Raw genomic sequence first — 15,425 nt, 5'->3', positions numbered from 1 at the left:
GGGTTGATTTTTGATAAACAGTTTGTGAATTTCAGATTTCAAAATCAAAGCCGTCACCAAGTAGACAATTTCTCTTTTACATTAAAAAAAAATATATATTGCTCCCTAGTTTGATTAATTACCTAACTGGATGCTTGCTATTGTTTTGAAAAATTTGCTACTTAAAATGCTTAAAAAAATAAAAATAAATAAAAAAAAACACAGAAATTTAAAATTAAAATTTCATTGATAATGTTTCAAATACAAAATACTTTTTCAGTTATTCAATATGCATAAACATTAAAATTTCGATACATATTTAGGGTTTGTTTTACAATCCACATGGGTACGAAAAAGTGTTAATATATATATATATATATATATATATATATATATATAACAAATAAATGTTATCAAAAGGAAAGAAGTTACTCTTCTACCTATCTGGAATAGTTTCGAGTGGTTTTACTCACCTTAAAACGTTTAATCGATTTGAAAAATCATACAATTTATTGATAGGTGCAAAAAAAAAAAAAAAAAAAAAGAGAGCAAGTTGACCCTAAATATGTGAAATTTGGAAAATGAGTATGGTTAGGGTTCTTGTTTGCACCTATCGATAAACACTATGATTTTCAAACTGATTAAACGTTTTAAAGTGAGTAAAGCCACTAACAACTTTTCTAGATAAGTAAAATAATTTAAAACACAGCAAAAAAATTATCCCGGTAGATAGAAGAGTAACTCATCTTGCCTTTGATAACATTTACTTGTTATGTGATTGTAAAACAAACCCCACACTTATTTATCTTTTCAATGTGACCGTAGAGAAAGGGAAAAAAAAAATGAAGAAATTAATTTTGTTTCACACTAAAATTTAAAAATAGTTTGCAACTTGTTGAAAATCAAGTTAGTCCCCTTAAAGAACTGAATATTTGAATACAAGTTCTAAATACTTACCCAGGAAGCATATTTGGTTTAAAGTTAATTTTAAGTGCTGGCACATGTTGGATGGCTTTTAGAAATTAACTTCCAAGCTAACATATTTTTGCTCAAGAGTCTTTATTTATCCCTCTTTCAAGTTCATCCTTATCACTTCCTCCAATGTTTTCTTTGAGACCCTCCCACGGGGCTGACACTGTTACCTCAACTGTTCTACATACTAACCCAAAAACTCAGAAGAGAAGAAAAGTCACACGCGGCCAAAGAAGTAGAAATGAACTATTTAAAAGATTTGGAAAAAAATTGTTGTTGGAAATACCAGATATAAAGGCTTTTGTTAAAAAAAGAAAAGGTGTGTCAAGCTTTTTCCTTGCGACAGTGTCTACATATTGAGTCCACATTAAAAAGTAACACCGTTAAAAAAGGTGTACAATGTTACACGAATGAGACCTGTCTTAAGCTTTCAAACTGTTGGAATATTGGTCCTAGATTCCGATACAATTACCAATTCCAATTCTTTTTAAATTTCTAAATATAGTTTTTTGGACGGGGGAGGGGGGTGATAATCGCAAAAACCCATATTTTCGCATCGCAGACGTAAATATATTTTTGTGGGAGTTGATCTATAGATCAAACTTTTATTAGTTTGAAATTAATAAAAACATTTATCATTTCACAAGACGAGCCATGAAAAATAAAGTTTGAAACAAAGCAAACAAATAAAAACAATAAGAAAGAACCGTTCTGAGGATCAGAAAATAGGCAACAATTTTTCCAATTCCGATACCTCAAAAGTTCCGATTTTATTGATTCCCGGTTGCAGTGAATCGTCCCAACACTCGTCTGAACGTTTATAAAAAAAATTGTTAGGAAGAGGTGATTAGCTTTTACACGGGGCATGGGGGGGGGGAGCATCATACGTATGTGTTATAATTGAAAGGTGTTTGACGACAAATGTCTTAGGTACTGTTTTTAATGTGAATTTTGTATTGTTTCATTTCTCAATGAACTGTTTTTTTCTTCTGAAAGAAAAAGCAGTTCATTTGCATTTCTATGCAATTTATATCTTCCCACTTTGTGAACGCGTCTCGTCATCTTTGTTTTATTTATTCCCCAAACTTTGGCTTCTTCCCCAGAGAACTTTTCAGTAAATATGAAGAACAAAAACTATTAAAGAATCATTGTCGTTGGACCAAAAAATATTTGACTTTCTGAAGGTTGGGAAACAGATAATGTAGACATCCAAGAAGCAACAATGAACACGGACGCGTAGAGGTATGAAGTCTTTGAATGTTGGTATCCTAAGCATTTGGTTATTCTAGCACACCTCTCGCCATCTTTGGCAAATAAATGAAAAGCATATTCTACAGATCAAACTTGAATAAAACGACAAAGTCCAAAATTAAGAATTTATTAATACTGTCGTTATATTCTTTATTGTTTATAATGGAAAATTTCAATCTTCTGTTTTATAGTACTGAACAAGTGAGAATATGAAAGCGAGAGGGGGGGAACGAGGGAGAAAGGAGGAGGGGAAAAACGAGGAAGAAAGAAAAAGAGAACGAGTTGTTTACGTAAGAAAAAGATTAGAAAGGAGTAATCATGTCGTTTCACAGCACGTAATTGTAACAGAAAAACACTTAACTCAAACGTATTTTTTTAAGATTATGACATGCTGAACGTACTGATGTTAAAATCAATTTAGTTTTACGTATGAAACAGGAAAACACTTTAGTAAATTAGCAAACATTAGCCAACAAACATACTGACATAGATCCAACATGGTCAGTAAGTCGATATAAAAATGGGAACATAGAAGAGGCGAAGCGAAAAATAGTAAAGTCTTTTAGTAAGTTATATAAAAATAAATTTTAAACATGTTGGTAACGTGTGATAAATTTACCATTCTTGTATTGCTGCAACATAGCAAAAACTTTACTTTTCGTTTTACCTCTTTCTACGTTCTTCTTTTTATATCAAGTGTCAGCCATGTTGGATCTCTGACAGTATGGCGGGTTATACATAAAAATGTTTTGTTTTCTTTTTTATATATATACGTAATACTGAATTGATTTTAATGCTATACGTTCAGCATATCAATCTTTAAAACAATAAAAAAAAATTTAATCTATCGCATATTGTCTTTTTGATAAAAAAAAAAAAAATACGCGTCGTAAAAGGACATGATTACCAAAAAAAAGTAAAAAATAAAGATAAAAAAGATAATCTGCCAAAAATATCGTTAAACTATACCAGTGCGAGCCAAACAATAAGATTAAAAACGTGGTTGACGCGAACAAAACGATTAACAACGTTATTTTAATCCCCCCCCCCACCATAATACAAACGAACTTCCCGAACATTCTAATCTTTCAAGTCTTTACGACAAACGTTAGTGACCCACTTTTAGATTAAAAAATTACATGACCATTCAGAGATGCTGATCGGTACGTATAAAAAATATAAAAAGAATGCATCCAAGAGGTGCACGTCCATTGCCCCTATGAAAAAAAAAAAAAAAAAATACATGGATATATTTTTTTATTTATTTTACTATAGACAACAAATCGATTTAAAAAAATGGTCGAAATACAATTATATAACAAATAAATGTTATCAAAGGCAAAATAAGTTATTCTTCTGCCTAGCTGGATAAGTTTTTAATGTTTTTAACTTATTTTAAAGCATTAATTCAGTTCGAAAAACAACTAGTGTGTAGTGTAACGCGAGGCCAAGAAAAAAAAATGGCCGACACGAAAGGGTTACATTTTTGGAGTCTCGATAAGCGCTCAAATATAGAAAATGAAGCAAAATACTGGTAGAAACCAACCCAATAAATGTTACCGTAACATTCTTACATAACACTGGAAATTACTTGTTTTTCAAACTGAATAAGCGCTTTAAAATAAACCAAAGCAGTAAACACTTATTCAGGTAAGTTTGGGAGTAACTTAACTTGCCTTTGAAACGATTGTTTTAGAAATATTTGTTTTTTGTTCACTTTTAATTAGAGTGTTGGGTAAAAATCAATAGTGACTGGAGTTCAGGGTTCGAATCATGCAATCAACAGAATAATTATACACAACCAACTGATGATTGTTAATAAAAAAGTAACGCCATGTTTTTCTCGGCTCTGCATTGAACATTTTTTAACGAAATACAAAGAATTCAGATAACATTCTCAGGCAAAATGAACAAATACATTGAGGACATTGCCAAAGTTGCTGCAAAGAAGGTGGGCTCCCTCTACCATGCTAGAAAATTACTTACACCAGAGAGCATCCTATATCTTTACAAAAACCACATTTTGTTTATGCATGGAATGCTGCTGGCACACCCACTACTATTTTCTCTCTCTTAGAAAGGGTTAAAAAAAAAAAAAACACAAGAAAAAAATTGCAAAGCGGTTCCACGCTATCAGCCAAACTTCAACCTCTGTCCTAACGCTGCAATGATGTTGCATCCCTATGCCTGCTTCACAAGTACTTTAATGGAATGTGCTCTGATGAACTCCTAGGACTTGTGCTCTCTCGTCTAACCCGACAAGCAGCAAAATCACACTCTTCCCTATTGAACTTTCTAGATGAGGGAAAGCCTTCTACTAACAGTTTCTTCCCTCTGACTGTTAGACTTTGGAATTCTCTCCCTGTTCCCTTCTTCCCTGATTGTACAAACTTGCAGAAGTTTAAATGTAATGTGAACAAACATCTCTTATGTTCCATGTGGCAAGATGCTTTGTTTGGGGGCGAAAATGAGTTAAAGAAGAGTAATAGATGGTATTTTTTATTTTACTTTTTTATTATCAGTTTTTTTTATTTATTTCATATTTTTTTTGCAAGGGAGTCACCTCTTATCAAGGCCTTAAGACCACTCGAGAAAGAGGGCTAATAAGTAGGGCTATGACAACAGAATATTCTTTTCATTGTTTTGACTCGAGTATATATCCAACACAGACAAAGTTAATCAACTGAGAATCACATCACTCTATATAAAAGCATAAAAGATATCAACAGATACACATTTGAGAGTCAAAACAATGAAAAGAATATGCTGTTGTCCTGGCCCTACTAATGAGCGTACAAAAAGAAAATAAATTGAAATCAGAGAATGTTTACCAACTGAGCCCTAAAACATCGAATTTGCTCTGGTTTCGATTTCACAGTTCTGTTGGCAACAGCCAATAGTCTGCTAGTATTGTACAAACATGGCACTCTGGAAATACCAATTTGGAAAACGACCTATTTAAATCTACTCGGAAGCAAATAAAAAAGGAGAAAAATGTTAATTAATGTTGATTATTTAGTTTATTAGTTGTTCAACTTGATACATCCATTGTAATGCCCTCCTCCCTCACACAAATGAGAACGGTTGGGTAATTACTACAACGACCATCTATCCTTTCCAACTAATTAAACAGTATAATACATCATTTATGTTAGTTTCGTGCAGCAAATCTAAAACGAGGCAGGTCAATTAGTGCCTTACGCAAGGGACTTAAGACGGGAGGGAGGTGATCTAAACCGATATACTGTTTTTTTTTCTTTTCTTTTTTATTTTGTATAACAATTGCAAAGGGAGATAACCTATTAATGAAGAAAAAAAAAAAACAACCATAATAGGAATAAGTTTTCAGTCAGGAAGTCGAACTTTGTCAATCATATTAAGTAACTTTCAACCTATATTTAACTCCAAAAACATCTAAGTATCCAGCATACTTCGCTTGACAGTGTTTTAGAATGCAATTTAAAAGAAATAAAAAGGATAGGGCGCGGCAAACATTCTATAGGGGAGGGGAAAACAAATGAACACATATCTAAGGAAATGGCAGAAACCATAGAGGATGACCTCCAATCTGTAGTGGAATGGGGACAAAAATGGATGGTCACATTCAATGCTGCCAAGACCAAGCTTGTTTTCTTTAATAATTACAAGAAACCTTTTCTACCATCAATAGCTATGGCTAAAAGATACATTACCTGAAAGTAATTCTTTTAAACTCCTCAACGTTCACAGGGAATACGAGCTGAACCAGATACATTTAGAGCATTGCCAGGGCCGCTGCGAAGAAGATGGGCTCTCTCTTCCATGCTGGAAAGTTACTTATGCCTGAAAGTATAAGGCCACCATTCGCCCAAGTTTGGAGTATTGTTGTCACATTTGGGCTGGTGTATACGCTACTAGTCTCACTTCTGGACAGGGTTCAAAAGAGAGTCGCCAACCTGATAGGTCCTGAACTGTCATCTAGGCTTCAGCCTCTGTCCCATCGATGAAATGTTGCATCCCTCTGCCTGTTCTAAAAGTATTTTAATGGTGAATGCTCTGACGAACTACAAGCCCTTGTACCCCCTCAGCGTAAATACCTCCAACAAACCCGACAAGCAGCAAAATCCCACCCCTACACAGTTGAGATCCCTAGATATAAGAAGGCCTTCTTCTCTAATAGTTTATTCCCCAGATCTGCTAGACTTTGAAATTCTCTTCCCGGTTTCTGCTTTCCCAACTGTATTGGCATGCAGAAGTTCAAGTGTAATGTGAACAGACATCTTGCTGCTCAACTCCCTACATGGTGGGATCCTTCTATCGATCCAGTAGATACCTCATTGCTGATGCAATTCTCTATCTATATAAGAACCAGGTACGTCCACGGATGGAGTACTGTTGCCATATCTGGGCAGGTGCTGCTAGAAAGGACATCCTGCCTTGATAGAGTTCAAAATAGACTTCGTAGCCTTGTGGGGGATGTCCTTTTCTCTTCCCTGCAGCCTCTTTCTCACAGAAGAGATGTTGCGAGTTTGTCTCTGCTTTATTGTTATTTTCATGGCAAGTGCTCGGCTGAGCTCCATTCTATGGTCCCCCCTCGCCAAACTTATGGCCCCAATAGTAGCCCCCTAAATAAAAGTGGCACTGTGTCTTGTTTGGGGTGAAAATGGAATAATAAAAATTTTTTTTTAATGTATACACACACACACATATATTTATATATATATATTATATATATATATATATATATATATATATATATGTGTGTTTCATGGTAAGCAACTGATGATCCCTTAAAAAAAATCATTAGTGCTATAGTAAATTCGAGAGAGAGAGAGAGAGAGAGAGAGAGTTGATGCAGTGATTGCAGGTGATTAAATGACTTACTGACTGAATGGTTTTCGAACGAATGATAACATTTTTTTTTTTTGCATAGTTTTAAAGGTTGAAAACTTCAAAGACTATATATAATATGTTTATATGTAATTTAACAACTTGAGATAGTAATTAAATGTGAATAAATAATGTTCTCATTTAGAAAGCTCAATAGTGCAATACTAGAGCTATAAAAAATTTTCTTAAAAGATACCACGTTATAAGGAATAGACACACAAGTATTTACTCATTTTCAAAATGTTGGTCCTTTATTGGTTGGCATGTATGTAACAAAGCTTCTTTCTTAGAACTGCACGTCTGTGGCACTCTCTTCCATTTTTCTGCTTTCCAATTGACTACAATATGGTCGTCTGCAAGTCCAATATGAACAAATTCTTGATGAGCCATCCCCTTAATCTAATTTACCAAATTTTCACTACTAATGATTACTACGAAATTTTCCCATTGACTACTGTACATTCATTAATCTTTATCCTCGAGTGACCTCCGGACCTTAATAAGTGGTTTCTCTTTTGTAAAAAGAAAAAAAAAAAAAAAAAAAAAAAAACACTTATTTTTTTTACACCCACAAATTTTGTTATTCATCAAGCATGTTTTTTCTTACTAGTGGGAGTTAAGATACAGGAGACAACTGGGCCTTGTCTATGTCATCTGTGTAACAACGACTACAGAGAAAGAGGAAAAGTGGAGGAATGAGGTGGAGATAGAAAGAAAAAAAATTACTTCAAGCTTTCAAAACACTGAATGTCTGACAATGGCAAATTAGGACAAGTATCCTAAGCTGGTTTGTAAATGGACTTTTAAAAAAAATATATTAAAAAAAAAAAAAAAAAATAGCTAAAAGCGAGAGAAAAAAAGAATCTAACTTGTTTGTACTTGATTTAAGATCAGAGAAATGATAAAGAAAGAAAAAGAAAGAAAAAGAAAGAAAAAGAAAGCGAAATTCTGAATCTGACCAAATTAATTTCTTCCAGGTAAAAATGAACAAAACAGGTTTTTGCAGGCTGTACAAAAAAAAAAAAAAAAAAAAAAATGGTTTAACATGTTCGATGAGAATACAAAAGACAGAAGATACAATTATATTCGGCTTCTTTAACTACTCCAACTCCATTAATGATATATTTAGCGACATCTACAGTTCTAAAAAAGACCATGAGAAATATTTTTATCGTTAAATGAACATTGGATGGACACATTTTATTTCAAAGAGGTTAACAGAGATAACTTGAATACCTACAATACACTGTCCTCGAGTGTATAAGATCTCCCTGTACAGGGATTTGTCAGGACAACCTGACATAAGGATACTTTTTCCGAAAAGTACACACTCACGAAATATTCAAAATCACACAGTATTCGCGGCCCAAATAAGATCTCCTCGATATAGATAATTTACACTGGCTTTTACGAGGAATAGTACACCTTATTCAAATGATGTTACCTCAAGTAACAGCATGAAGCAGGATACTCCACCAGACTAGATTAATTCTTGTCCTGGAATCCAGTAAGAGACTAGTAAATAGATATAAGATATTTAATCGGTGAATTGGGCGAGAGCTATTTTACTAATTCTGTGTTTAAGATGCAAAAGAGAACTTCAATGAAATATTCGATTATTTATGTATCGAATATAGTAGTGATCGAATATTAGCGCCAGAAAGAACCTTGACTGAAACAAAATGGAGAAAAAAAAAACAAACTTAAAATAAAATAAGCATCAGGTGCGTTTGAAAGCCAAATTACAACGCAATATTATGAAAAGAAACAAATATTTTATTTGTTTTAAATTTATAATTTAAATATATTTTGGATTCAAACTCCATCCTCAGTATTTTGTACATCTTTTTTTTTCTTCTTCTTCTTCCTTGCCATGTTGTAAAGTTGGAGAAAGAAAAGTCAGTTAGTAAAGGTCCGTGCGTTGTCTCTCAGCGGTTGTATTTTGAAATGCCAGAACTTAAATCAACGCTTCTAAAATGGAACTCACGCCTTTGACGTTAATCTTGCATAGCCAACGCATCATTGCGACAAACTGCAGATATGAATGTTTAATAGTATTTAATGAAAAGACACATGAGAACACGCTGAAGACACATCGTACCACACGACCTTTTGACACATGCATTTGTGCTGGCGCGTTCAACAAATGTGTACTCGTGCGTTATCGCTGCTATTCAATTAAAATAAAGTCTTTGTACATATGTTTATCTTCCCTCTTCGTGCGTCAATTCCCACGTGTGTGTGTCCACCAATCTGTCTTCCGGATCGTCGAGTGGGTTGATTCTGTTTATGAGACGGAGACAGTTTCAAACATGAAAACACAAAGAGGCTATTGACAGTTTAAAGGCTTTATTTTAGCAGAAGAGATTATTCAAGAGGGGAGAGACATAAGCATTATTCTTTACAAAAAAAGACTGTCTAAAATTATTTTTCAACTAAGTTTGCAACTTATAAGATATAACTACAATTAATTATTTCTTATCTAACTTAGAATCCTTACACATAAGAGTAGTGGCTGATGGGCAGAAATCAGAAGCTCTTAGTATTAATGCTGGAGTCCCTCAGGGGTCCATCCTGGGTCAAACTCTCTTCCTGATCTATATTAATGATCTTCCAAATCATATCCTTGCATCATTCGTAGACATTTATGCTGATGACACTACTATCTATGGTAGCACATCTAAGACCGTAAATGACCAAGTTCTCTCTAATTCTCTCTTCTCTGATCTTGAGCAAGTGGTACAATGGGGAAAGAGATGGCTTGTTATTTTTAATGCATCTAAAACCAAACTTTTATCTTTACATCATCAACACTGATCCCCATCTGGCATCAATTGAAATGAATGGCTCTCGTCTTGGAGAGGCCTCATGTTTGGACAAGCTTCTGGGTCTGACCTTTACTCCTGATCAGAAATGGAGCACATACATTAAATCCATTGCCAATGGCACTGGAAAAATGGTGGGATCCTTCTATCGATCCAGTAGATACCTCATTGCTGATGCAATTCTCTATTGATATAAGAACCAGGTACGTCCAAGGATGGAGTACTGTTGCCATATCTGGGCAGGTGCTGCTAGAAAGGACATCCTGCCTTGATAGAGTTCAAAATAGACTTCGTAGCCTTATGGGGGATGTCCTTTTCTCTTCCCTGCAGCCTCTTTCTCACAGAAGAGATGTTGCGAGTTTGTCTCTGCTTTATTGTTATTTTCATGGCAAGTGCTCGGCTGAGCTCCATTCTATGGTCCCCCCTCGCCAAACTTTCACAAGAAACACTCGTCTAGCAGAAAACACTATCACTAATTTTCCCCACTCTTTATCTGTACCTAAAACGTAGATTCCATGCGCAAAGCTTCTTTCTTAGAACTGCACGCCTATGGAATTGTCTTTCGCTTTTCTGTTTTCCAGCTGACTACAATATGGTTGTCTTCAAGTCTAACGTAAACAAGTTTTTGATGAGCCGTTCCTTGTAAGTTAATAAATTTACCGAATCTCCATCACTAACGGCTACTATATTGTCCAGTTTCTACTGCACACTCTTTAACCCTTATCCTCGAGTGGCCTCTTGGCCTTGATAAGTGGTGATGCCTATGTAAAAAATTTTTTAAAAAAACAGAGATCCCCAGATGTAAGAAAGTTTTCTACTCCAATAGTTTCTCCCCCCAAACTGCTAAACTTTAGAACTCCCTTTCGTGATTCTGCTTTCCCAATTGTACTGACATGCAGAAGTTCAAGTGTAATCTGAACAGACATCTTGCTGCTCATCTCCTTACATAGTATCCCTGAAACTTGTGTCCCTCATAGTAGCCCCCTACATCAAAATGGCGCTGTGTCTTGTTTGGGATGAAAATGGAATAAAAAAGTTTGTTGACGGACGAGCTCGTGTGAGGCTCGCTCGGATTTCTACATCGTTGGCACACGTCTACTCTGTGGCTTCCCACGACACAAACTATCCTAATAACACTTTCAAACGCGAATTGGTTGAACACCTGATCCAACCTCCTACACCTGTATGAACACCTGTACTCAGCTTGTTTAATCTTTGGCCTTTATTTCCTAACTTGTCTGGTACACAGAGTACATTTCTCTTGCTGAAAGGCTGCACCGAAAACACACCTAAATGACATGCTCTAGAAATTCACACTAGCTGACTCAATCTCGAACTCCCGGCATAGGGCCCCCAATATATAGTACTACTACGACTGATACTAATCAACTGAAAGCCATTTTTTTTTTACTTACATTTTTCCAAAAAGGCGAATCACATTTTTTAAAAACCTGAAATATTTGAGATTTAAATGTCACCATCGATTGATTTTATTTAAAAATTCGATTTTGCAATAAGATATATTTCCATTGAATTACCTTACATAAAATTGTAAATATTTTTTTTTTACAAGAAATTTATTAAAAAAGATGACAAAAGAAAACAAACTAAAACAATGAAAATCGAGACTCCTGTACCACTGTGATATTATCGCCATCCCCTGCACCACTACCAAATGTTGGGAAGTAAAAAAAAAAAAATTTTTTAAAATTGGTTTATCAGAAGAACAATGGAGAGGAAATTATTCACCAAAAAACAGAAAGGGTGAATAGGATTGTTAATCAAGGTGTGACAGACAAAAAACCGGATATAAAAGTAGATATATTTAGAGTTAGTTTTAAAAGTGGCAATAATTTTGCGACAGTTTATGAACAGTCTTGAGTTTGCAACATTAATGATAGTTTCATTCAGGCGAAGGCAGATTATGGCTCGAAGTAGATAAACTGACGGCAACTGATGAACATGGTTTCCAAACAGGTGAATCAAAAAAAAAAAAAAAAAATAAATAAATAAATAAAAAATCTTAAGTATTTATGGGATTTAAATGTCAACATTTTGTAAGATCTCAATTGATTTTATTGCAAAATCGAATTTTTAAATAAGATATATATATCTTACAAAAAATTGTAAATATTTTCTTACAAGAAATTTATCAAAAAAAAAAAAAAAAAAAAAAAAAAAAGGGAGGGGCAATAAACGAAACAGAAATGAAAGTTAACCAGACTTCCACACAACTTCAGGTAAAATTAGGTACATTTTTTTTTTCATATTTTTATTGCTAATAAATATTGACACTGTCGAATTAAATTAGTTCAATACCTGGAAACATCAGTCATCAGTACAAAAAAAGTGTGACATTTGAAAGTGTAAAAAAAAAACAAAAAAAAAAAAGAAAAGAAAAACAAGCAGCATCCTGTGTTTAGATAAATATCAGAGTGTGCTCTTATCCTACTCTGTTAAATTATGTGGAAAAACATGGTGTGCACTCCCCCCCCCCCCGTTCAAAATATTAGGGAATCTCAAACAGCTATACTGGCAGGTATAGTAGCAGATTGACAGCTGGAACGGTTGATGATGGAGCTTACGAATAAATAAGTAAATAAATATTCAAAGTATCATTTTCTAACTCGGGATAAGTATGGAGTTAGACTTTTGTACATCATACATAAATTATTTTCATTTTTAATGTAAATTTACCACACAAATTCAGATGTGGAGAAAAGGTGTATTTGGAAAGCAAAGCTTGTTACTTTGGTGGTACCAATGGAATACAGAGGTGGGGTGGGTAGTGTGATTGCAAGAGTTAGTTGCCTTTGTTTTACGATGTATCAACCTTAGTTAATGTTGAATCCAGTAATTTTAGAAAAAATTTTATGCTCCAAGCTCTTTATATCTTTACATATTTATTCATGATATTTGGTTGTTTTTTTTTTGTTTTTTTTTTTTATAGAAGAAAATTGTTTTAGTTTGTAACTTTACAGAACATGATTGAGCTTTGCAAAGGGGGGGGGAACAATAGCATTAATGTTTGGTGCATCTGTTCAGGAAGCTCGTATCTTCAGTTGCCCTAACAGGTATTAGCACTCCAGGCCAAATTTTGCTCATCTAATTGTAGCAGTTACACGATTGAGATCTACTTTCTTTTGCATTTACACGCCATCACTTGCATAGTGATTTGCACGTGGTTCGGTCAGCTAAAAAAGGCATGTTAAAACCCGTGTAAAAATACATCATGTGATGAGAACACTTGTACATGCCCAACTTTCCTTATCTCTGCCTGAAACTTATTTGGTACTAGATTATAAAGAGTTCTACAAAGATGTCAAATTACTGGCTTTGTCTCTCATTGTGACTTAAACAGAAGGAAAATCTCAAAGCTAAAACCAAAAGACCTGGACGCAATTACATTTATATAATACTTGCCTGCCGAACCAACTTGCATTGTATCTTTGTCTTCTGTGTTAAGAAAACTTAATTAAATTTTAATTGTAGAGAAAAAGTTGGTATTATTATAGGGAACTCTAGTGATTCTTTTATTCGTTAATTCAAGCCAGCCAAGTCAGTTGAATACAGATGCTTCTACAAAAATGACTATCTCCAATCTAATCACACCAACCTTTCCACATATTCAAGTCTTTATTTTTACTTAACATCTTTTAAGTCCGTTCGTGTAACTAATATAACTTAATAAACGCTAAATGTTGTTAATACATGTCCCTTTTTTATCTTATTTTTCCAACCAATACAATAAAACTTCGTGGCCTCGTGGGAGATGTCCTTTTCTCTTCGCTGCAACCTCTATCTTACAGAAGAGATGTTGCGAGTTTGTCTCTGCTTTATCGTTATTTTCATGGAAAGTGTTCGACTGAGCTTCAATCTATGGTCCCCTCTCGCCAAACTTTCACAAGAAACACTCGTCTAATTGAAAACACTATCAATAATTCCCCCCACTCTTTATCTGTGCTTAAACCTAAACGTAGATTCCATGATCAAAGCTTCTTTCTTAGAACTGCACGCCTGTGGAATTGTCTTCCGTTTTCCTGCTTTCCGCTGTCTATAATATGGTTGTCTTCAAGTCCAACGTGAACAAGTTTCTGATGAGCCGTTCCACTTAAGTTAACAAATTTACCGAACTTCCATTACTATTGATTACTATATTGTCCCTTTGACTACTCTACACTCTTTAACCCTTATCCTTCAGTGGCCTCTCGGCCTTAATTAGTGGTGATGACACCTATGTAATAACCCCCCCCCCCAAAAAAAAAACCATCATTGTCAAGTAAAGAGATTAAAACAGTCCTACGCGTGGATAGCACTTTAAAAATAAGATATCAAATGTTCACATTAATATGGGCTAAGATTTTTGTTCTTTAGAAGCGCTGGTTGAGTTTGAATAAAATAAAATATGTATTATATACGTTTGAAGCCAAAACAACGCATTATTACAAAATAAACAGACATTTATTTTGTTTGAAATTTATATTGAAATTCATAAATATATTTCGAAGATATACTTCATCTTCAGTATGTTTTTTTTTGTTTTTTTTGCTTTCTACTTTCTGATTCTCTGTCCCAACAACAACATGGCAAAAAAAAAAGAAAAAAAAAAGACATACTGAAGATGAAGTATATCTTCGAAATATATTTATGAATTTCAATATAAATTTCAAACAAAATAAATGTCTGTTTATTTTGTAATAATGCGTTGTTTTGGCTTCTAACGTGTATAATACGTATTTATTTTAATATTTTATTCGTTTGAAATTTATAATTATAATGTATTTTGGAATCAAACTCCATCCTCAGTATTAAAATTAAATTTCAAACAAAATAAACAGACATTTATTTTGTTTGAAATTCATAAATATATTTTGAAGGAAACCATCTTCAGTATGTTTTTTTTTTTGTTGTTTTTTTTTGCCAGCGCTTCTAAGGAACAAAAATGTTAACGTGAATTCCGCGTGACTAAACACACCGTTCAGAGATTTAAAAAACTACTGTTAAAACAACAAACGGACTTCTACTTGCTTATTCTCTGCTCCAACAATAATATGGCAGCAAAAAAAAAAGCATTCTGAAGATGAAGGTTTCCTTCGAAATATATTCATAAATTTCAATGAGAATCAACAGGGCTCCCTCTGCCTTTTGTTGGATCCACAACCACACTTTGGTCACGAAAAGAAATCCAGCTAATGACCAAATGCCACATCTACAAGGTCGTTCACACAATTCTTCTCTACGGATGCAAAACTTGGCTACTAAGAGTAACTGACATTCAACTGACATTCAAAGGCTGGAAGTCTAGGCTAGCATCTTTGGCACACTCTCAGGAGTCGTATTTCCGACTACATCCCAAACGCCACAATCCACACAGGATTTAAGGTTCCTGAACTCGAGGAAGCATCAGGAGGCATCAATAGTTTGGCCACGTTCTTCGACATCCATCAACTGGCCTGATTTACAAGGCAATAGCACCAACTGGGATGACGCAAAAAGAACAATGGTCAATTAAAGACATGGTTCACAACT

General features: G+C 34.2%; 1 protein-coding gene across 6 annotated transcripts in view; it reads right to left on the bottom strand.

Annotated features, from left to right (window-relative positions):
* LOC145261241 (uncharacterized) overlaps positions 1-15,425 on the bottom strand; it is a 576,350-nt gene that overhangs the window by 504,053 nt on the left and 56,872 nt on the right. The window lies entirely within an intron of this gene.

The sequence above is a fragment of the Euprymna scolopes genome, chromosome 37 (assembly GCF_053919585.1).
Source record: "Euprymna scolopes isolate OS-2025 chromosome 37, ASM5391958v1, whole genome shotgun sequence".
NCBI lineage: Eukaryota > Metazoa > Mollusca > Cephalopoda > Sepiida > Sepiolidae > Euprymna > Euprymna scolopes.
This window is presented reverse-complemented; position numbering and strand designations above follow the sequence as displayed.